This window comes from Erpetoichthys calabaricus, chromosome 5 (genome assembly GCF_900747795.2).
Source record: "Erpetoichthys calabaricus chromosome 5, fErpCal1.3, whole genome shotgun sequence".
NCBI classification, from domain to species: domain Eukaryota; kingdom Metazoa; phylum Chordata; class Cladistia; order Polypteriformes; family Polypteridae; genus Erpetoichthys; species Erpetoichthys calabaricus.
The window spans coordinates 238,537,291-238,560,801 of record NC_041398.2 but is presented as its reverse complement, the minus strand read 5'-3'; the positions used below and the strand labels follow the sequence as shown (position 1 = coordinate 238,560,801).

The window sequence follows — 23,511 nt, the reverse complement described above, 5'->3', positions numbered from 1 at the left end:
GCGACACGTATTTCGCCCTAATTCTGGGCTCATCAGGGCACCGTGGCGGATGTTAGCCGACTTGCTGACCAACCACAAGCGTTACCTGGTACGTAACCACCCATACAATCAGATTATATATTCATGGCATTCGTAGTCTGAATCACAATGTCAGAAGATAATTATAAAAAATAGTAACTGAATGAATTACTGTATTTGTCCAAATGAAAAATAATGTGCTAAATTTTCACCAAAGGTCAAAATCCTAAGCATTGAAACCCTTGCACTGAGCGATTAACTCTGCTTTTTGTGCCTCTACATGGCGTTCCTTTCTGTTTAGCTCTTCAGTAAAGTGCCAACTAATTCTTTTTGTTTTTTTCCATTATCAACACAACATGAAGATAGAAGCGATTTTCAGAACCTGGGACTTTGCTTTGTGTCTTTTATAAAAATGAGACGCTTATGTAGTATTTTAATTTGTGCTCTTTTGAAGAAAAGATTTATTGATTGTCATTGCTGTGGAGAAGCTCTTTTTGGCCAGTGGGGTGTTGATTGCTGATACTGAGTGCTTGTTGAAATGGATTATCCCCTGAAAGCAGAATCACAGCATGAAATCGTGACTGACTAACTTGGCAAGTCATATGCGTATTTGTGTGAGGAGAAGTCAGGCTTCTTGATGGTAGTGTAACATTATAAACACGTTCATATTTTTATTTTTTTTTTTAGAAGAGATGTTTATGCATACACATAGTAAATACAGTGCCCTCCATAAGGTTTAGGATAAGACCCATTTTTTCCTTGATTTACTCCTCTGCTCCACAATTTAAAATTACATCATCAGAAACTTCAAAAGACTTTGTTGGACAGTTATCTTGTCCAAAGATCTTGACCAGACATTGTTTTTCTCTCTTGTTAAATGAATATTAGCCTGATGAGGTCTATTAATTTTTTACATTTAAGATGTCTCACTTAGACTTGTCCTAGTGTGTATATAAACATAGGGAACTCCAGTTTCTGTATTACATCTCGCCTGAAGAATGGGCCTGAGTTGCCTCGAAAGCTGGCATATTGTAATCTTTTTAGTTAGCCAATAAAAGGGGTCATTTTGCTTGACTTCTCACAAAATCAAACAGTTCAGACGTTGTGATTAAAGTGCACATTGCAGACTTTCATTTGAGGGGATTTGCATACATTTTGGTCACATGACACAAGGGACACAGTTAATGGCAGGTCTGTTAAAGCAGTCATCATATTTAGCACTTTGTCACATCTCCCTTACATGTATTGACTGTTTGAAGGCTGCGCTTCACAGACATCACCAGGTGCTGAGGTTCTTCTCTGGCGATGCTCTGCCAAGCCCTCTAATGCAGCCATCTTCAGGTCCTGCTTGCTTTGGGGGGGCTTGTCTCCTTAAGTTTTCTCTTCAGCATGTGTAGGGCCTGCTCAATTGGATATAAATCGGGTGACTAGCTTGGCCATTCGTGAATTTTCCATTTTTTAGCTTTGTAAAATTCCTGTGTTGCCTGAGCAGTATGTTTGGGGTTATTCTCTTTTTGTGGAATGAAGCGCCAATCAATGAATTTGGAGACTTTTACTGTAACATGAGCAGATCAGATGTTTCTACACACCTCAGAATGTGCTGCTGCCATCAGCAGTTCCATCATCAATGAAGGAGAAGTGTGCCAGGACCTGTGCCAGCCATACATGCCCAAGCCATAACACCTCCAGCACCGCCATGTTTAATAGATGAGGTACAGTAATCCCTCGCTACTTCGCGGTTCACTTTTCGCGGATTCACAATTTCGCGGGTTTTTAAATATAGTAGTAGTATTTCCTAGTCTAAGAACAGCAAAACAAGTTCAGTGACTAAGTGCGTTGTAACACGGGCTGTGATTTGTTACATGGGAGGGAGACCACAAATCACAGCTTCCAGCTTTGTAATCGGGCCTGTGATTGGTGCTTTGACTGCCTACAAGCTGCTCTTCGACCTGAAAAAGAAGCCGCGGCAGCAACTGCCGATCACAATGTTTTTGCAGCCTCGCAAAAAAGAGCCAGTTCCTACTACTACTACTACTACTACGGATACACCTTCGGAAACCGAGGAGGAGGTGACCCAGGAAATGGCTTTTCCGTCTGAAGAGACGTAAAATACAGTCATCGGCTGCGCAGTAAAAGTCATCATCACCTTCATCGTCATCATTTTTACTGCGCAGCATATTCATCACCATCATCGCATCATATATAGCTACGTGTACTTCGCTATACGGTAAGTGTAAACGTATCTACCGATTTCATATTGCTTAGCAGTTGTCCCTGTTATTAATAGAGTAAAGGGTGGGTTGTAAACAATAAATGGAGGGTTTAAAAAACGTCCAAATACACGTTAAATAATTAAATAAATATGGTGTCCCTACTTCGCGGAAATTCAGTTATCGCGGTCGGCCTTGCAACCTATCTCCCGCGATAAGTGAGGGATTACTGTACTCCACTTTGGAACTTGACGTTCCTGTTTGTCTCCACACTGTGCTCTTGCCATCACTCTGATGCACGTTCATCTTTGTCTCATTTGTCCACATGACCTTTTTCCAGAATTCTGCAGTCTTTTTGAAGTTCGTTTTCACCAGCTTTAATCTGGGAATACTGTTTTTGTGGCTAACTAGTGGTTTGTATCTTGTAGTGTGGTCTTTATATTTGTGTTCATCTGCAGATAGTCATCTCTGACATTGTCCACATTTGCCTCATGAAGACGTTGGGGGCTTTTTCTTGATCATAGTGAGGGTTCTCCTGTCATCCGCACTGGAGGTCTTCCTTGGCCTACCAGTCCCTTTGTGATTACGGAGCTCACCAGCACGTTCTTTCTCCTTCATGATATTTCAAACATTTGATTTAATTACTCCCAACATTTTACTGATGTCTCAAATGCTTTTATTCTTGTTTTTTCAGCCTCATAATGGCTTCTTTGACTTTCATTGGCACAGATCTTGTCCTCATGTTGAACAATGGCAACTACAGACTCCAAAGGGGTACAAGCAAGCCGAGGTATCTTAGGAAGCCGTGAAACACACTTGAGAAATCCCTAACACCTATCACGCTGATTGTCCCAAATATTATGGTGCCCTGAAATGGGAGGCAGTGTAGAAAAAGTGTCATGTGACCAAAATGTCTGCAAAACCCCTTAAATGAAAGTCTGCAACGTGCACTTTAATCACAGTGTCTGAATTGTCTGGTTTGTAATTTTAAACTGCGGAGCAGAGGAAGAAATCAAGCTGAAATGTGTCTTTGTCCCAAACATTATGAAGGCCACTGTATATACTTTTGACGTATACAGTCATATGAAAAAGTTTGGGAACCCCTCTCTAATTCTTTGGATTTTTGTTTCTCATTGGCTGAACTTCCTTTTAATATCTGACATGCCTTATGGAAACAGTAGTATTTCAGCAGTGACATTAAATTTATTGGATTAACAGAAAATATGCAATATTCATCATAACAAAATTAGACAGGTATATAAATGTGGGCACCGCAATAGAGATATGACATCAATACTTAGTTGAGCCTCCTTTTGCTAATCTAACAGCCTCTAGACGCTGTCCTCCTATAGCCTTTGATGAGTGTCTGGATTCTGGATGGAGGTATTTCTGACCATTCTTCATACAAAATCTCTCCAGTTCAGTTAAATTCGATGGCTGCCGAGCACGGACAGCCTGCTCCAAATCATCCCATAGACTTTCGCTGATATTCAAGTCAGGGGACTGTGACGGTCATTCCAGAACATCGTACTTCTCCCTCTGCATGAATGCCTTTGTAGATTTCGAACTGTGTTTTGGGTCATTGTCTTGTTGGAATATCTAACTCCTGCGTAACTTCAACTTTGTGACTGATGCTTGAACATTATCCTGAAGAATTTGTTGATATTGGGTTCAATTCATGCGACCCTCGACTTTAACAAGGGCCCCAGTCCCTGAACTAGCCACACAGCCCCACAGCATGATGGAACCTCCACCAAATTTGACAGTAGGTAGCAGGTGTTTTTCTTGGAATGCGGTGTTCTTCTTCCGCCATGCAAAGCTCTTTTTGTTCTGACCAAATAACTCCATTTTTGTCTCATCAATCCAAAGCACTTTGTTCCAAAATGAATCTGGCTTGTCTAAATGAACATTGGCATACAACAAGCGACTCTGTTTGTGGTGTGAGTGCAGAAAGGGCTTCTTTCTCATCACCCTGCCATACAGATGTTCTTTGTGCAAATTGCACTGAATTGTAGAACGATGTACAGATACACCATCTGCAGCAAGATGTTCTTGCAGGTCTTTGGAGATGATCTGTGGGTTGTCTGTAACCATTCTCACAATCCTGCTCATACGCCGCTCCTGTATTTTTCTTGGCCTGCCAGACCTGCTGGGTTTAACAGCAACTGTGCCTGTGGCCTTCTATTTCCTGATTCCAGTCCTTACAGTTGAAACTGACAGTTTAAACCTCTGAGATGGCTTTTTGTAGCCGTCCCTTAAACCAGGAGACTCAACAATCTTTGTTTTCAGATCTTTGGAGAGTTGCTTTGAGGATCCCATGCTGTCACTCTTCAGAGGAGAGTCAAAGGGAAGGAAGCACAACTTGTAATTGACCACCTTAAATACCTTTATAGCTCATGATTGGACACACCTGTCTATGAAGGCTTAATGAGCTCATCACACCAATTTGGTGTTATAAGTAATCAGCATTGAGCAGTGACAGCCATTCAAATCAGCAACATGACAAGGGGACCCACATTTGTGCACAGCCAGTTTTTCACATTTGATTTAAGTTCATACAACTAAATACTGCGTCACTAAAAATCTTTGTTCGGAAAACACCGCAGTACTCCTAGGAAATGAAAGACATAACACTGTTATCTTTATTGTTGAAAGGAGAGTCAATTATTCTGCAGGCTCAGAGGGGTTCCCAAACTTTTTCATATGACTGTATACCCCTGCGATGGACCAGCACCGTGTCCAGTGTTTGCTCCTTCCTTGTGCCCTGTGCTAGCTGGGATAGCCTCCGGCATACCCCGCAACGCTGATATGAATTAACAGTTTGAGCACTGAATAATTTTTCCAAAAAACTCAGTTTTCTGAATTGCACACATAGCAATGGTTTCACACATAAATCAACATAAAACGTCTGTTGCTATGTGCTGTGGCTGCTGTTGCCGTATGTTCGGCATCTCTGGCAGAGAGATGATCAGCAGGAATTCACAGTGAGGCGGCTGCTTGGCTGTCTTCACACAGCAGGTGGGCGGCGATGGCGGTTGAAATGTGACGCAATTTGGTTTGTACCTCTTGTCATCATAGGTGGCTGACCTCCCAGGCAAACACGAAGTGTTCAGCGCCACGATCAGCTGGGGGACCGATCAGATGATGCTGGTACCTCACTTTCACTTTTGATATCCATCTCCGGATCATTTGCATCAAACCCGGAGTCCGACAAGTCAGACTCCTATTTAATGAAATTATGTAAAACGTCAGTGGAGTGTTTTGCTTTGTACATTCACTTTGGTCTCTCGCCAGATGTCGATGCCATTTTAGAGGTTGTTTGCTCTTTGCTACTGACACACGTGTAGGGAATCGAGGTTAAATCAACAAAGCTGTGTAACTTTCCTTCTAGCAAAGAGAATCGAACTAAAATGTAAGGGTGAGTTTTTTTCGCATTTTACAGCCGATTACCGTCCTCTACCCCTGAAAGTCGACATCAGTTAATTGGGTTACAAAATGACATGACATATATACCCATAGTTGTGTTGGTCTGGAGTTTCAAAAATTCTGCAGCTTTCTGCTTTATAGAAAGATTCGGGCAATGAGTCTGACATTTACAGTTTTTAGTGAAATTCAAAACAAAAATAAGCAGAAAAATTGATAATACACACAAAAAAAGAAAAAGCTCTTAACTGTGATGTTTCAGGCTTACATATTGTTACTTTTGTTTAAGATTGTGTGTGTTATACGTTTAAACATACGGTTATATGATTTGAAATCTGTATGCCGTTGTATTTATCTGCTTGCAGTCATTTCTAAGAGTTCTTCTTCTTCCTAACTAATAAGCTGACTAACATTCTGTTATTACAAATGTAGCTGACCGATAAGGATGTTCTGTTAAATGTTTGCTAGTGTTGGATCAGTACTAATACTTTGACTTAGTATCGCCACCAAAATGGTTCCTAAACAAATAACAGATGCCTCCGAAATCCTCCCTGGTGTTGCACTACACACTGCTTTCATCTTGATAGCCATAAATCTCTGATTGCATTGATTCCCTAAACACGAATCACACCGTGTGTGTGTTTAACCAGCCAGCATGTAAAAGTACTCTCACGTTAAATATTTGTGAGAGATGCCATGCGGGGACTGGTATTGTCAGGGCTGTTCTGGCATCCTTGCCCAACCGGGGTGCCAATAGCATGGAAGGAAAGGAGAAGACAATTTTAGTCAGGGTATTATCTCCCCAAACTTCTAAGTGCCAGCTCTCCTGGTTTACGGTACTACTATGGATTCCCACAGGGCATAACTATAGTACGCTGGCAAAGTCCCGTTGGATTCCGTGACCGCCTGCCAGGGTGAATTGCAGAGGTCTTGATAAAGAAAGAAGGGCCAACACTGCAAATCAGGGCTGCTGAGTCGGTAGATAAATCCTTCAACTCCGACTCCAATTCCGACTCCTCTGTATTTAATATGCTAATGTATTTTCCATGTTGGTTGAAGGAAGGCAACATAAATGTCATTTAACTACAGAACTACTGACTAGGAAGCTGACTCTCTACCATATTGGCCATTTTAAACAAACGACAAGAACCCCTGAACACACATCAGGCCATCGCACACACCTCCACCTACATGATTACATTTGCTTACACTCAAATGAACTTGTTAAACACATTACAGTTAGGTCCATAAATATTTGGACAGAGACAACTTTTTTCTCATTTTGGTTCTGTACATTACCACAATAAATTTTAAATGAAACAACTCCGATGCAGTTGAAGTGCAGACTTTCAGCTTTAATTCAGTGGGGTGAACAAAACAATTGCATAAAAATGTGAGGCAACTAAAGCATTTTGTTAACACAATCCCTTCATTTCAGGGGCTCAAAAGTAATTGGACAAATTAAATAATTGGAAATAAAATGTTCATTTCTAATACTTGGTTGAAAACCCTTTGCTGGCAATGACAGCCTGAAGTCTTGAACTCCTGGACATCACCAGATGTTGGGTTTCCTCCTTTTTAATGCTCTGCCAGGCCTTTACTGCAGCGGCTTTCAGTTGCTGTTTGTTTGTGGGCCTTTCTGTCTGAAGTTTAGTCTTCAACAAGTGAAATGCCTGCTCAATTGGGTTAAGATCAGGTGACTGACTTGGCCATTCAAGAATTTTCCACTTCTTTGCTTTAATAAACTCCTGGGTTGCTTTGGATGTATGTTTCAGGTCATTGTCCATCTGTATCATGAAACGGCGCCCAATCAATTTGACTGCTGTATTTAGCTGGATTTGAGCAGACAGCATGTCTCTGAACACCTCAGAATTCATTCGGCTGCTTCTGTCCTGTGTCACATCATCAATAAACACGAGTGTCCCAGTGCCACTGGCAGCCATCACACTGCCTCCCTCCACCGTGTTTTACAGATGATGTGCTGTGCTTTGGATAATGAGCTGTTCCACGCCTTCTCCATACTTTTTTCTTGCCATCATTCTGCTAGAGGTTGATCTTGGTTTCATCTGTCCAAAGAATGTTTTTCCAGAACTGTGCTGGCTTTTTTAGATGTTCTTTAGCAAAGTCCAATCTAGCCTTTCTATTCTTGAGGCTTATGAGTGGCTTGCACCTTGCAGTGCACCCTCTGTATTTACTTTCATGCAGTCTTCTCTTTATGGTAGACTTGGATATCGATACGCCCGCCTACCCCCTGGAGAGTGTTGTTCACTTGGTTGGCCGTTGTGAAGGGGTTTCTCTTCACCATGGAAATGATTCTGCGATCATCCACCACTGTTGTCTTCTGCGGACGTCCAGGTCTTTTTGCGTTGCTCAGTTCACTAGTGCTTGCTTTCTTTCTCAGGATGTACCAAACTGTAGATTTTTCCACTCGTAATATTGGAGCAATTTCTCGGATGGGTTTTTTCTGTTTTCGCAGATTAAGGATGGCTTCTTTCACCTGCATGGAGAGCTCCTTTGACCGCATGTTGTCTGTTCACAGCAAAATCTTCCACATGCAAGCACCACACCTCAAATCAACTCCAGGCCTTTTATCTGCTTAATTGATAATGAAATAACGACGGACTTGACCACACCTGCCCATGAAATAGCCTTTGAGTCAATTGTCCAATTACTTTTGAGCCCCTGAAATGAAGGGATTGTGTTCAAAAAATGCTTTAGTTGCCTCACATTTTTCTGCAATTGTTTTGTTCACCCCACTGAATTAAAGCTGAAAGTCTGCACTTCAACTGCAACTGAGTTGTTTCATTTAAAATTCATTGTGGTAATGTACAGAACCAAAATTAGAAAAAAGTTATCCCTGTCCAAATATTTATGGACCTAACTGTATATCTGAAATAAAATAACACTTTTTGTAATGTACCATAATCCAGATTACAATATGTGAATGTCAGGTTGTACAATAGCTCAGCTGAACTTCACACTAGTAGTAACACAACTATGCACTGGGCTTATTTTTACATCAGAGAAGTAGTTAATTATGACTGTTGTTTGTGATGGGACATTTGAACTTGCTGTATTTTTTTTTCCATTACAATTTAAATTTATTAGGAGTTGGAGTCGGTACATTTTTGCCGACTCCGACTCCAGGTACCCAAAATTGTCTCTGACTCCTCGACTTTGACTCCGACTCCACAGCCCTGTTGCAAATATTGACTCTTAACATAAACTTCATGTCATTGTCAATAAAAGCCTCTGAAACTTCTGAAATGTTTGTAATTCTACTGCAGTACACCATAGAAATATCTGACACAAAGATCTAAAAACACTGAAGCAGCAGACTTGAAGACCAACACTTGGGTCATTCTCAAAACTTTTGGCCACGGCTGTAGTTACTTTTTCACACGACTTTAGACTGTACTTTATTTGTCCCTAGTGGGAAATTTATATTTCTCATAAGAATAGCATTTCCAATGGAGAGATGGCACAGTTTGTTAATGTCACACATAATAAAAGAATTCCTAAAGGGTGGATGGCACAATTCAAAGTGACGGGTGCTGCTGTTTCACAGCTTTGAAGATTCAAGTTCAGTTTCTGTGTGTCATCCCTTTGCCTTTATGATTTCTTTTTAAAGCTTGCTGTGTTAAAATTATCACCTTTATTTTAAAATGTGTTGCCACCCTCCACCTTACCCTTTGATGGATTGTGTGTGTGTGTGTGTGTGTGTGTGTGTGTGTGTGTGTGTGTGTGTGTAAATCCATCACTCTAATGGCACTTCACAGACCCAGAGAGGGTGGAGACGCAAACTCTGCTCTCTGGCTCAGCCTTGTCAGAGTAGAAGCAAAATGCCAGTTGTGTTACGGGCAGACTGCCTCTGAAGGGTGCTGTTCCACACATGTCATGTCCCTGCCCTGCCAAGCGCAGAGCCTTGGGGGGTATGTTTTGCTGCGACATCACAGATCAGATTGCGCGGCCGCTTCCAGAGTCTTAACTGCTTGGAAAAACAGCTGACTTCATTTCTCTGGAAACGCCTGTGGAGTGAAAAAAAGTTTGAGGCGGCCTAAGCTTAGCAGCAGGGATTGAGGAGACACAAGAAGCAAGGTATGTCTGATGATACCATTGTTATCTTCTTTTGTGTGCTTGCGACTCATGTATTGTGGCAGAGTACGGTACTAGTGGTTTACTTACAGCCCTTTAACTTGTCGATGATAATGTGTGCAAAATTCAAGGCAGGAGACAAAAGTCAAACTGGGGTTTAGACTGCGGGCCTGGGAGAGAGCATCATGTTGTTGTTATTGTTATTGATGATTGGATGAGATGGTAATATCTTCTTGACCCACAAAACCAGAAGACAGACCCCTTTGCATCGAGCTGCCTGCCTTGAGGAGTAATGTTTGATAAGCTGAGTCGGGTTTCCTCAGAGCTGTCTGGCTGGGTCAGGGCTTCTTCATGGATGGTTAAGCTCCAGGTCCCAGGTATGGCCTAGTAACCAAGGCTGTGTTTACTTTTCCACTGTAATGTGATCAGAGTCCAACCTGACAGTGGATTGGATTTTAGTGTCGGCACCCTGTGGCCTGCTACAGGGATGAGCGGAACAAATGAAAAGCTGGGACACCAACCAGGTCCTCCGATTTTAATTCAAGCAGCCCAACAAAAATAAAAACACGCCCCTTGGCCTATCGGGCAAAGCAACAAAAGTATTTGGCTTTTTGCCACAGAATTAAGGGCTCAATCACTAAAGCTCAATCTGCCGGGTCGCTCCGAGTGCAGAAGATGCCTTCTTCTGGGCCGCGGGGATTCTTATCGCTCAGACTGGAACGGTGGGTCTTAGTGCCCTCACTGGGTGTTTTCTCGTTGCTGTGGGGGAGAGAAGGAGAAGAGAATGTTAGCGACAGCGCCCACTCACGTCCCGGCGGGTTACCACATACAGTGGAAACTCGGGTCATGAACGTCTCTGAACATGTACAAATCAGGTTACGACCAAAAAGTTTGCCAAACTTTTGCATCTGTTCACGACCACACACTCGGGTGACGAACAAGCCAGTTTCCCTTCCGGTTCGTACGTGCCGATGATTTCCGCACGTGTTCAGTCTCTCCCTGTGCATTTGCTGTGCACTCTTTGTGCTCTATTTCGTTTCCCTTCCAGTTTGCATGCGCCGCTGATTTACGCACGTGTTTAGTCTCTCCCTGTACAGTACATTGTTCTCGGTGAGACGTGCATCGCCCAGAGGGACTTTACCTCAAAACTATAATCTCCTCTCCACCCAGTTCCTCCTCACTTCCTTCATGCCAGATCTCAACTCGTGCAAGGTTAGTTTTTGTATAAATTACGGATTTGTTCAAATGTTCCTTTTTTTTTCCCCTGCGCTTAAAACTCATTAAAAAAGAGTGTTTACAGCGAGCGGTTCGTAAGGCTGTAGCGTGAACTCTTGCAATGTTAGTTTTCTCTGTTGTTCAAGGTTTTCTCAGTGTTATTCAATGTTTTTACATTTAGTTTACTATTACACTGTGCATTCTATGGTATAATTAACTATATTTGTGCTTAAAAATCTTTAAAAAATATATATTTACGTTCAGCTCGTACAGTCAGGAATGGATTAATTGTATTTACATACAATCCTATGGGGGGAAATTGCTTCGTGTCACGACCAAATCGGGTTGCGACCAGTTTTGGAACGAATTATGGTCGTGACCCAAGGTTCCACTGTACCTTGATCGAGCCCGTGAGGGTCGGTTGAGATGTGAGAATGCTGCAAAATGTTCTTTTGTGCCAGTGACACACACTTCCAGCCCTGTGCGTGTGACAGTTGTTTTGCGGAAAGGTTAGTCTACTCGCTGATCATGGAACTGAAGTGTGGAGATGTGCTGCATGTTGATTAGCACATGCAAGTGAGAATTTCACTGTTCTCTGTATGTGTGACAGTATTGACCCTTGCCTGTGTAGAGTTTGCATCTTCTCTTAGATTAGATAAATTTATCAATCCCATAGGGAAATTCAGATGGATACAGCAGCAGAAATTTAATGAACAGGGATACAGACTCGCAGGACACAGTCCAGTCAGCCAATCAATCAATCAATAAAAATAAACTTAACGAGTACATCAGTTGGAAGCATTGAATTGCCTGACAGCTGTGGGCAGAAAAGACCCCCGAGAGGCTCTTCTTAGCACACCGTGGTGTAATGAGCCTATGGCTGAAAGTGTTCCAAGAGAGAGGGCGCCTCCTATAAGGAATAGAGGGGATTTTTCATGATGGCGTCCAATTTTGCCACCATCCTCTTTTCTACAACAGTTTCTGGTGTGTCACCTTGTGATGGCACAGGCTTTCCTGATAATTTGTTCAGGTCTTGTGCTTCTTTTGAGCTCAAGTTGCTTCCCCAGGAGACCGCAGTGTAGAACACCACACTGGCCACTATGGACATCTCCAGCAGTTTGCTGCACACATCAAAAGGCCTGAGTCTCCTCAGCAAGTCCAGTCTGCTCTGGTCCTTCTTATCCAGCACCACTGTGTTGTCAGACCAGTCCAGTTTGCTGTTGATGTGGACCCCCCAGGTACTTGTAGCTCTGCACCTCTTCCACATCCTCCTCATGAATGCTGGCTGGTCACAGAGGCTTTTATGGCACATCGGAAGTTCACCACCAGCTCTTCTGTCTTGTCGATTTTTGAGTTGCGGTTGTTGTCCCTGCACCTCAAGACAAAGTCCGCCACAGTCTTCTTGTACTCTGAGTCATCTCCATTATTAATGTAGCCTATGATGGAGGAACCATGTGAGAATATCTGTAGATGGAAAGCACTGGTATTGTGCTGGAGGTGTAGACGGTAAACAGAAAGTGAGACGGGACAATTCCCTGAGGTGCTTCAGTACACCATTTCAGCCTCACAGTCTGCTGGTCAGGTAGTTCACGATCCAGTAGGTTATTATGGGGGCTTCAAGACTCATGTCTACTTGGATATTTCTCTCATATTGTAAAGACGTGTATCTTCAGTTTATTTGTGGCTCTAAATCAAGAGTTCCCAAAGTGGTCGATATCGACCCCCTGGGGTCAATAGTTTCAATAAAAAAATTTAGAGGTCAACGACAGCAAAAATAGACCCCCTTACTACTGCTATTTGTTTGTTACTTCAAAATATCTATGATTCCAATAGATACCTAATTAAGAATTTTTTTTTATCACAGGGGTTGACGAAATTGTTTGTTAATAAAAGTTTTTATTTCTTCAGATAATAATATGACTGAACCAAAAAAGAAATGCAGACAGTACAGCTTAGACTATTTTTGTTTAATTCTGTCTGAATATGTTGATTTTTTTTCAATTCATTTTTATGTTTAATAAAGTAATTTCAATATTTGTACTTATTTTGAATATACATATTTATTTCATAAATGTCAGAAATGTAAAAAAAAAAAATCTGCTCATATTTTTTTGCTTTAATTTTCGTTAGTGCAGTTTCCATATTAAATGTTGCACAAGATAATGGCATATTTCGTAGTCCTTTTATCTTTTTCAACCATTGGAATGGTTGAAGGCTGTAATCAACTGGAAACGGTGACCAAACTTGTCGTTATGTTTTTAGTTTGACTCTCTTTGCTAGAAAGAAAGTAAGCTTCGTTGATTTGACTAAGATTCCCTACACTTGTGTGAGTAGCGAAGAGCAAACAACAGCAAAAATGGCTTCAATGTCTGGCGAGATGTGCAAAGCGAAATACTCCCTGGATGACATTTTGCATTTTGAGTTGGAGAGACTCTGGTTTTGATAAAAGTAATGAAATATGAACGTGAGGTACCAGCATCAGCTGACTGATCCCCAGATGATTGTGGTGCTTAGCACTTTTGCGTAGCTGACGCGCCTATGGCAACGTTTGCCTGGGTGGACTGCCATTTACAATGACGATGTACAAACCAGATTGTGTTGAACTGGGACCGTGACCTCTGCTGCCATCCCTGCCCCACGAAGACAGCCTGGCAACCAGCCTGCTGCACATTCCTGCCAGCCGTCATGCCACCCGTGAGCGGCTTGTGCTGCAAGAGACTGCAAACTCGCGGCTACATCACGCAACAACAGACGTTTTATGTTGATTTATGTGTGAAACAATTGCTTTGTGTTTTTTGGAAAAAATATTCGTCCCTCAAAGCGTTGAATGAAAACCTAGAAGTGGGAACGTAGCCCAAGTGTGGGTGAGTGCACGAGTGGGCCTAGCAGTGTTTGCCGTATTTGATGTTGGTAGAATAGGCTCTGTGACCAGAGGTTCCAGCACTATAAGTTATAGGGCACCAGCCTGGTACACCCTATTTAATTAAGTGCCAAAGGAAAGATCACAAAAGAGTTGGAATGAAGTTGTCTGCCATGAAACAAAAATAGACAGGAGCTCCTTCTCCGTCAGACGTGGTTTCAAACTGAACGGACCTTTCCTGTGGCTGTATTTTATATAAAGGGGAGTGAAGAAGAAGTGTGGTCGTGAGTCTTTTGGTTAACCCTTCCTCAGTTCTGCTGGTGAAAAAGGAGAGTGTGTTAGCAACAGTGCCCCCTCTAGGCTTGGATTGGTATTGCTTGCCCTGCAAGATCCCTAACGATACTCCCTAGGCTGGGCGGCACAGTGACGCAGTAGTAGCACTGCTGCCTCACAGTAAGGAGACCTGGGTTCACCTTCCGTGTCCTCCCTGCGTGGAGTTTGTTCTCCGTGTTTTGCAGACATTTTTTTGTTTGTGTGGGTTTCCTCCGGGTGCTCCGGTTTGCTCCCACAGTCCAAAGGCGTGCAGGTTAGGTACATTGGCGATTTCTAAATTGTCCCTAGCGTGTGTGTGTGTGTTATTCCTGCCTTGCGCCCTGTGTTGGCTAGGATTGGCTCCAGCAGACCCTCGTGACCCTGTGTTAGGATATAGTGGGTTGGATAACAATTGACTGACTGACTGACCCCCTAGGCACATGTGTCTGACGCCCCAGATTGAATAGTAAAGACTAACAATAGGTGGACAGATTAATGATCACGACCAACTTGACAGGAAAAGCTGACTGAAGATGATGGTGGTAATTATGGAGAAAATCACCATGTGCAAAAATGTGTATGGGGTTAGCTTTCCTGCATTCAGATTTAACTAAGTGTAATCCACGGATACAGAGCAGACATTACATTATTTTTATTTATGGACTCGGTCATTTTGCAGATGCCTCTGAGGTAACTGAGTCTATGTTTGGCAAATTTATTTCAGTCTAAAGAGACTGGCCCAGAATAACAACAAGACGCAGCAGTGTGAGACTCTGCAGCGCATGTTTGTGTTTGGAGGTTTCATTTATTTGTTCATTTTGTAGGTTTGCTTGTTTAAGCCCAACCTCCAGTATTAATCAAGATATACGTCAGGATAAGTAGATAGAGTGTTTGGAACACTATGGACATTCAGATTTGAAAAAGACAGTTGAGAACTTTAAGCACCACGTTTAGACCAGTTCTGAAGACAGGCTCGATGGTGCTTATTCTGTGAATGCTGCAAGGATACACACCAGCCGGGGTTGGGGGTGGGGGGGGTTTTCACCTTGGTGGCATACATCTGGACCTAAGGTTCCCAACGGGGGTGATACCGCCCACTGGTGAGCGCTGAAGAAATCTAAGGGGGCATTTCTGGTCCAAGACATATTAAGGGGGCGTTGAGGACCAGCCGCCACCCCCTTGGCCAATACTTGCAAGAACACGCTGAAAAGTTTAATTAATATTAAATATCATCGAAAGTGTGCTTCAATCAGTTATTCTAAATGTCCATTAAGAAAGACCCATCCGTATTAAATAGTGGGTATTGGTACATTATATTGACAAGTTTGCACAAGTCATGCAGTCTCAGATCATGACCGTCCTTACGAGATTAACGCACGTGCAGAGGACCGAATCTATGCAGGTTCATCGAACATTATTATAAATACGTGAGAAGTTTTTTTATCAATACCAGATTGTTTCGGAATTCCTTCAGAGCAAGTGTAAATCTAAAATTATAGCACGGTACCTACAGATCACATTCAAAGGAAAACTTACGTGGACCTACTTATTAAAAACTAGGGTGTTTTGCTCGCCAACCCCTGGCCTGCGCTACGTGCCAGTCAGTTTGCATCTCTGCTGCTCGCGTATGTGGATTTCACTTTCACCAAACAACAAATCTCACGAATACACCTCTTCATTGGGAAGAAACACTACTTTTCCCTGATGGCAACACAAATTAAATGATCTACAAGTCTCCTATCATCATATTTAGCCAAAAGAGGATTTAGCCCGGTTAACAATCTGTTAACAAAGAAAAGATTATCAATAGAGGAATGCGGCAATTTAAGATTGCTGATGACAAAAATGGCACCAAACATCGAAAAATTAGTATCATCACACCAAGCTCAGCCCTCTCACTAATAATATTATGTTCATTTTTTAATCTATATATATATAAAATTCTTTTCGCGTTTGAAACGGAAATTACGTATGAAACGGAAATTACGTATGGCCACACGAGATGAGGGAAACAGCTTTGCGTCTTTCTACTTTTTAACTGCGGCGAGCTGTAAACAATGTGAAGACGAGACCGCCTTCAGCTGCGAGGGGTCGTGAGAACAAAGTGGACGCTGGGAGGCGCGGAATGTCGGGCTGCTCAGCCAAGTCGAGAGCTTCGCAGTTTCGGGCAGCGTCCTCTCTTCTCACACTGTTTGTGACACTTCAAGTCCCCCGTCGGCTCCTGGGAAAGTGGAAATCTTTGCGAGTGAGTGTAATCGGCGCCATCGAACAGGACTCTGTTTGTAAATTGCCCTGCACAACTACTTACTGTCCCTTAAGGTACGTGCGGGTCACTAAAACCTCACAACATTCAAGGTTGCTTTTGTGATTAATTATTTTAAGAAGTAAATCACAGGCATGTAGTGCAATGTGGTCGGGCAAAAATTTGGACGATCACATAGAAAATGTAATTTCTATACCACAGCGGTCGTGTAGCGCCTTTCACAAGGGATCTATTACTTACCTGTTGTGTTCTAGCGCCTTTAAAATGTAGTTTACCCGAAACCACTCCAGTAGTGCTCAATGTATCTTTACTTCTTAAATGTTAATGTTTTACTGTTTAATAACTTATAGACTACATTTTATTTTTTTCCCTTGCTCTCAGTGAGCGAAGTCACTGGGTAATCTACTAGTAATATATATTAATCATACTAGAAATACACCAATATTGTTAATATAATCCAATAAAAATCTGTCCTTGTTTTTCAATATGTAGTATAGTATAGTATAGTTCACCAAGGGGGGTGCTATCGAATCACTCTTTGGAAAAAAAAAAAATGGGCTCCGACCCAAAAAAGGTTGGGAACCTATGGACAATGCAAAGATTAGTGTGTCTGGTTATTTAGCAGCTCTACTTTGACGACAGGTGAAAAAGCACAATGGTGGACTAATGGCTCATTCAGAGTTGGCTTCTGTCTTGTGCTTGTTGCTCCTGGAATAGACTTTTGCCCCCTGCCTCTCTGAACTGGATTAAGCAGGTCTGAGAATATTTTGTGGGCTTAAGGTAATTATGCAACTTCACTGAATTCCAGTTTCTTGAAGCTTGTGGGTAAGACTCACATAGGCTACCAAATCAAAACCCATTTTGAAAGAAAATGCAGAGTCAAAGTGGGATAATATATCACATAGCATGACATAGTATTCTCAACCCTGTTCAGTCCTGGCTGATCCTATCCCAGCAGCACTTGGTACAAGGCAAGGCAAACAAGAGGAGAGGAACAGAGCAGATAAGATGAATGATGACCCAAAGAGACTCTTTCAATATTTGAGCAGTAAAAGAACAGTCAAGGAGGAGGTGAAGTGCATCAGGAATAGTAAAGGGGAATAAAAACATACAAACAGTGAAGTAGCAGATGCTATAAACTCACATTTTTCTGAGGTCTGCACATGTGAGGAAGTGTATAACCTCCCTGCAGTAACAGGGACTACTAAGGAGGAACTGAGGGATTTGGAAATTGTAGAGGTGGAAGAGCTGCTGGGATTAAACAGGCTGAAATCAAACAAATCAACAAGACCAAATAACGTTTATCCTTGAGCTCTTAAAGGGGGTTAGCGAGTACAAATATAAACCCTTGACGCATATTTTTGGAAAGTCACTGTGCACTGGGAAAATTCCAAAGGACTGGAATATGGCAAAAATGACAGGGCATATCCAAGTAATTATAGGGCAGTAAGCTTAATGTGTATCACAGGGAAATTAATGGAAGGAAATATTAAGGATAAGGTTGAGCAACACATCAGGGGTTTTACTGAACAGTCAGCATGGGTGAAGATGAGGGAGGCTGTGCTTTATTAACATGAGGCAGTAACAAAAGGGTATGATCAAAATGGAACTTATGATATTATTTATCTTGACTTTCAGAAAGCATTTGATAAGGTGCCACATGAGAAGTTGGCCATCAGACTAAAAGAAGTGGGAGTTCAGGGTGATGTTTGTTGGTGGGTGCAGAATTGGCTCAGACACAGGAAGCAGAGGGTGATGATGCGAGGAGCCTCATCAGAATTGGGCTACTGCTATTTTTAATATATAGAAATGATTTGGATAGGAATGTAAATAACAAGCTGGTTAAGTTTGCAGATGATACCAAGATAGGTGGATTAGCAGATAATTTGGAATCTGTTATTTCATTACAGAAGGGCTGGGACATCAGACAAGCTTGGGCAGATGTGTGGCAGATGAAATTGAATGTTAGTAAATGTAAAGTATTACTCATAGGAAGTAAGAGTGTGAGGTTTGAATACACAATGGGAGGTCTGAAAATCAAATTATGAGAAGAAGTTAGGAGTCATAGTGGACTCGACACTGTCAACTACCAGACAGTGTGCAGAAGCCATTAAGACGGCTAACAGAATGTCAGGTTATATAGCACCTTGATGTGTGGAGTACAAGTCACAGGAGGTTCTGCTCAAGCTTTATAACACACTGGTGAGGCCTCATCTGGAGTGCTGTGTGCAGTTTTGGTCTCCAGGCTACATAAAGGACTTAACAGCACAAGAGAAGGTCCAGAGAAGAGCAACTTGGCCGACTCAGGGCTACAGGGGATGAGTTGTGAGGAAAGATTAAAAGAGCTGAGCCTTTACAGTTTAAGCAAAAGAAGATTGAGGAGACCTGAGTAAAGTGTTTAAAATCATGAAGGGAATTAGTGCAGTGGATCAAGACAGTGACTTTAAAATGAGTTCAACGAGAACACGGGGGCACAGTTGGAAACTTAACACAAACATTAGAAAGTTTGTCTTCACACAGAGAACCACAGGCACATGGAATAAGTGACCAAATAGTGTGGTAGACAGGAGGACTTTAGAGGACCTTCAAAACTCGACTTGATGTTATTTTGAAAAGAATTAAGTGGATAGGACTGGAGAGCTTTGTTGGGCTGAATGGCCTGTTCTCTTCCAGATTGTTCTAAAAATAAAACCACAGCTATGGATGGATCACTAGTCCATCATAAACAGACATATTAACACTCATAAAGGAACAATTTGAATTTTTTTAGTCAATCTACTTTGCACATTTTTGGTAATTTGGATGGAAAACTGGAGTGTCCAACTGAAACTCCAATGGAAAAATGAAGTCATACCGACATTAACCAGCTGTACAATTGAAACCCAGGATGCTGGATTCGTAAAGCAGCAGCACTAACCACTTCTCCTCTGTCACTTCCATATCTTATATATAAGCACGTCTATGCGTGGAGGTGTGTGTGTCTGTCTGAAGTGTGAGGCTACAGCATGAAGCTCAACGAAAGCGACTCTTGTCGCCAAAGTGAAACTAACGAGAAAAGAGAAACTCTCTTAGCTGCTGATACACAAGCGAGGTGAGCACATCGGCAAAATGAAACCTCCGAGGAAAGAGAACCTCACTTAGCCGCTAATGCACAACCGATGTGATTAATTGAAGTGCCAGAATCCATGGTTTCTAAGCAAGGGCTTACCCAGCTGTAATAAGAATACAAGTTTAATGTCGCTGTGCTCTGTACAAAAAATATTTTATAAATCCACTCACATGTACAGGCCAGATTTAGCACAGAGGAGCTCAGCATTTAGAACTGCTAGGCAAGTATTTGAAGAGAGAAAGGGACAACTACGAAAATGGGCATTGTACTATTTCTGTGTGCATGAAATTGAATCCTCTCCTTGCCTTGTTCGGAATGGAATGATTTACCTGAGTAGGGGTCTGCACATGGAGAAAGGGTATAAAGCCTTGGAACATTGCCCGGCACACCGGGAAGCCAGACGGATGGGAGATAACGTCATCCGATTGTGAACACCCTTTCAGTGCAGTGACAAAAATGGCACTGTATACATCGAACTCCCACTTTTGGTAATTGTCTTGCCATTGGCTTCCTTTAGTCTGTTATGCCGCGTAAATCGTTATTAAAAAAAAGCTAAGTTACAGTATTTTCTCTTATGTGATTTCTTACCGCCATATCACTATGGGAGGGATATCGCCTGGTTATAATATATCTATTTAGGTTCAGGTTACTTAAAACACTGCAATTAAAAAGAACTTGAGCTATCGCCCCCTAGAGGAAAACACCAGCTTGTATGTTATAATTGACTTGACTATATATTTTTAGTTTCTATGGACCAGCCCCCCACAAGCTTTTTGATTTTTCTTTCTCAGATCTTTCATGTTCATTCTGGTGTCAGTTTTGATGGTGCCTATCCAGCATGTACATTGCCAGCCTCCTTCCTTTTCCAATAAATTGGATTGCATTGTATAGCCAAAACAGGTCAGTCTCAGTCTGGTGTTTAGATTCCAGCGATGTTCATACCTTAATGCAGTCTAGGACCTCTCTGTTCATAACTCTTCCTGTCCACCACATGTAGAGCAGCTTTCTCCAGCACCATAATTCATCCATCCATCCATTATCCAACCCGCTATAACGGGGGGTCTGCTGGAGCCAATCCCAGCCAACACAGGGCACAAGGCAGGAAACAAACCCCGGGCAGGGCACACACACACACCAAGCACACACTAGGGACAATTTAGGATCGCCAATGCACCTAACCTGCATGTCTTTGGACTGTGGGTGCGAACTCCACGCAGGGTGAACCCGGGAAGCGAACCCAGGTTTCCTAACTGCGAGGCAGCAGAGCTACCACTGTGCCGCCAACACCATAATTCAAACAAATCCAATTTTCTTCTTTCTGTTGTCTTATTTGTCCAGTGTTCGTTCCCATAAGTTGTTATGGTGAACAATACTGCACTTGGTTGTGAAGCTTATGTCTTTCCTTTTCCAGCTCTTATCCATGCTGATCATTGCCCTACAGGCTAGTGGTGTTCTTCTTTTCATTTTGGGTTCAGATTCTCACAGTCCATCTTGGATCCCAAGAAAATGAAATTTAATTCTTTATTTGTCACATACATAGTTATACAGGACAACACGCAGTGAAATGCATCTTTTCGCATACCCCTTGGGGTCAGAGCGCAGGGTCAGCCATTGTACAGTGCCCCTGGAGCAATTGAAGGTTAAGGGCCTTGCACACGGGCCCAGCAGAGCAGCATCTCTTTTGGCAGTGACAGGGATTCGAACCGGCAACCTTCGGGATGCCAGCGCAGATCTTTAGCCTCAGAGCCACCACTCCGCCCCCAATCTTAGACACATTGGATTACTTCGCTGTCGACTTTTATCACAGCTTCTCAATTTCTCCTGCCTTTTCATTTTCATCTTTAACTTTGAGGATCGGCTGCTTTTAATCTTCATAGCTATGTCACGTGTGTATCTTGGGTTGTTAATTTTCACTCCTAATTTCTCACTTGTCCAAGTTCATTTTTCTCACACATTTTATATAGAAATGGGGATAAAATGCAGCCCAGTCTAACACCTTTCCTGATTTTAGACCATGTGATGTCTGTGTGTCCCCATTTATCCAGGCTTATGACCGGTGTGTACTCCTATGGCTGGGTCATATGCTGTAATAGTATCAGATAGTTTTGTTGCTAACTCCAGCATATCTGTTACAGTAAGACCTTTCATATCTGAATCCCTTCTCACATACCCAACTGCGGTGGGTTGGCACCCTGCCCGGGATTGGTTCCTGCCTTGTGCCCTGTGTTGGCTGGGATTGGCTCCAGCAGACCCCCGTGACCCTGTGTTCGGATTCAGCGGGTTGGATAATGGATGGATGGATGGACATACCCAAATTAGAAAGATATGTCCAGTCCTTGTCTTTTGTAACATTTATAAACATGTCTATTTCAGTCCAGATCCATGGGCCCCAGAGTGTCCCCCAACAACATTCAAGGGATCTTCTCCATGTTTCTGGTCTTTCTATAGATGTTCGATTGATTCAAATGAGGGCTCACAGAAGGCCACTTCAGAATATCCAGTGTTTTGTTCTTAGACATTATTGGTGTTTTGGCTCCTTATCCTGTTTGAGAGTCCATGACCTGTGACTGTCACAGAGCTTTATGACACTGGGCAGGAAGTGTCACTTCAGAATGTCTTGATAGTCTTGAGATTTCATTGTTCCCTGCACTCAATGACTCAAGACACCCCGCTCCAGAAACGGCAAAGCAGCCCCAAAACATAAGCGAGCCTCCTCCATGTTTCACAGTTGATCTGATGTTCTTTTCTTTGAAAACTTGATTGTTTTCATCTGTGGACATCGAGCTGATGTGACTTGCCAAAAAAGCTCCACTTTTGTCTCATCTGTCCAACAGACGTTCTCCCAGAACCACTGTTGCCTGTCTTGTGTATTTTAGCAAATTCCAGTCTGGCTTTTTTATGTGGAGTCCTCCCGAGTCGTCTTCTGTTGAGCCCACTGTCACTGAAAAAGCAACAGATGGTGTGATCAGACACTGATGGAACTTGACCTGGGAGTTCAGGTTCTATCTCTTTGGAAGTTGTCTTTCACTTTTTGTCCACCATTCTCACTATCCTGACCATTCTGATTTTCCCCTTGTGGGAATGTCCAGAGAGGACGGCTACAGTCTCATGGACCTTAAGCTATTTTAATAATATTTGCAACTGTTGTCACAGGATCATCAAGCTGCTTGGAGATGATAATCTTCTAGACTTTGCCTTTAACATGCTGGTCTATTATTTTCTTTCTGATCTCCTCAGACGACTCCCTCCTTTGCTTTTTCTATGGTCCACGTTCAGTGTGGGACACACGATGACACCAAACAGGAGGGTGGTGACTTTTGACCATGTAAATTGGCCGAATGACTGATTGCACGACTAGAGACGTGTGTGACACAAATTGAAAATAACAGCTAGTTTGAAAAATCTCTCATATCCAGTTATTTAGGATCTTACTGAGAGAAACCAACAAATGTGTCCAGGCCATTTTAGAATATTTGTGTAGAATAAGCAGCACTTGATCTCTTGTCTCCCTTGCTTTGCTTTACTCAATGACATGTCAAAGGCATGCAGGTAAACAGGGTACAATTACTTTTCATTTCGTCACTTCTTGAAGGAGCTGTAAGGCGATCAACACTTTTGTCCACATCTGTAAGAACTTGCGCAGCCTTGATTGGCAACATTCAAGTAATCGTCAACTGCATTCACTCGGTCCTTCACCTTGTATTTTATTCTGTGACGCTCACTTTATTTTGTGTAGTGATTCTCCTGATGCCACAGCAAAAAATCAGGAGTGCGCTCCCCTCAACTTTCTCATATACTCAGACACAGGAAAAGGCCATCAGAAACACTTCTAGTTGTGCGATATTTCTGAAATATCATACGTCTTTGTTTCTTGTGAATTTCCCATTGGGATTAATAAAGTATATCTATCTATCTATCTATCTATCTATCTATCTATCTATCTATCTATCTATCTATCTATCTATCTCATCATAAGTAATTGATAATATCGATACACAATCATTTA

General features: G+C 42.3%; 1 protein-coding gene across 6 annotated transcripts in view; it reads left to right on the top strand.

The window, feature by feature from the left end:
* The window catches only part of trim2a (tripartite motif containing 2a), a 193,061-nt gene that overhangs the window by 84,711 nt on the left and 84,839 nt on the right, over nucleotides 1–23,511 (top strand). The window contains exon 1 of one of the 6 annotated variants that reach the window (XM_051928160.1): nucleotides 9,630–9,749. The exons of the other annotated variants lie outside the window; for them this stretch is intronic. The gene's annotated coding sequence lies outside the window, so the exon portion shown is untranslated. Of the gene's footprint in view, nucleotides 1–9,629; nucleotides 9,750–23,511 lie in introns of those variants that run through there. 6 annotated transcript variants of the gene reach the window in all.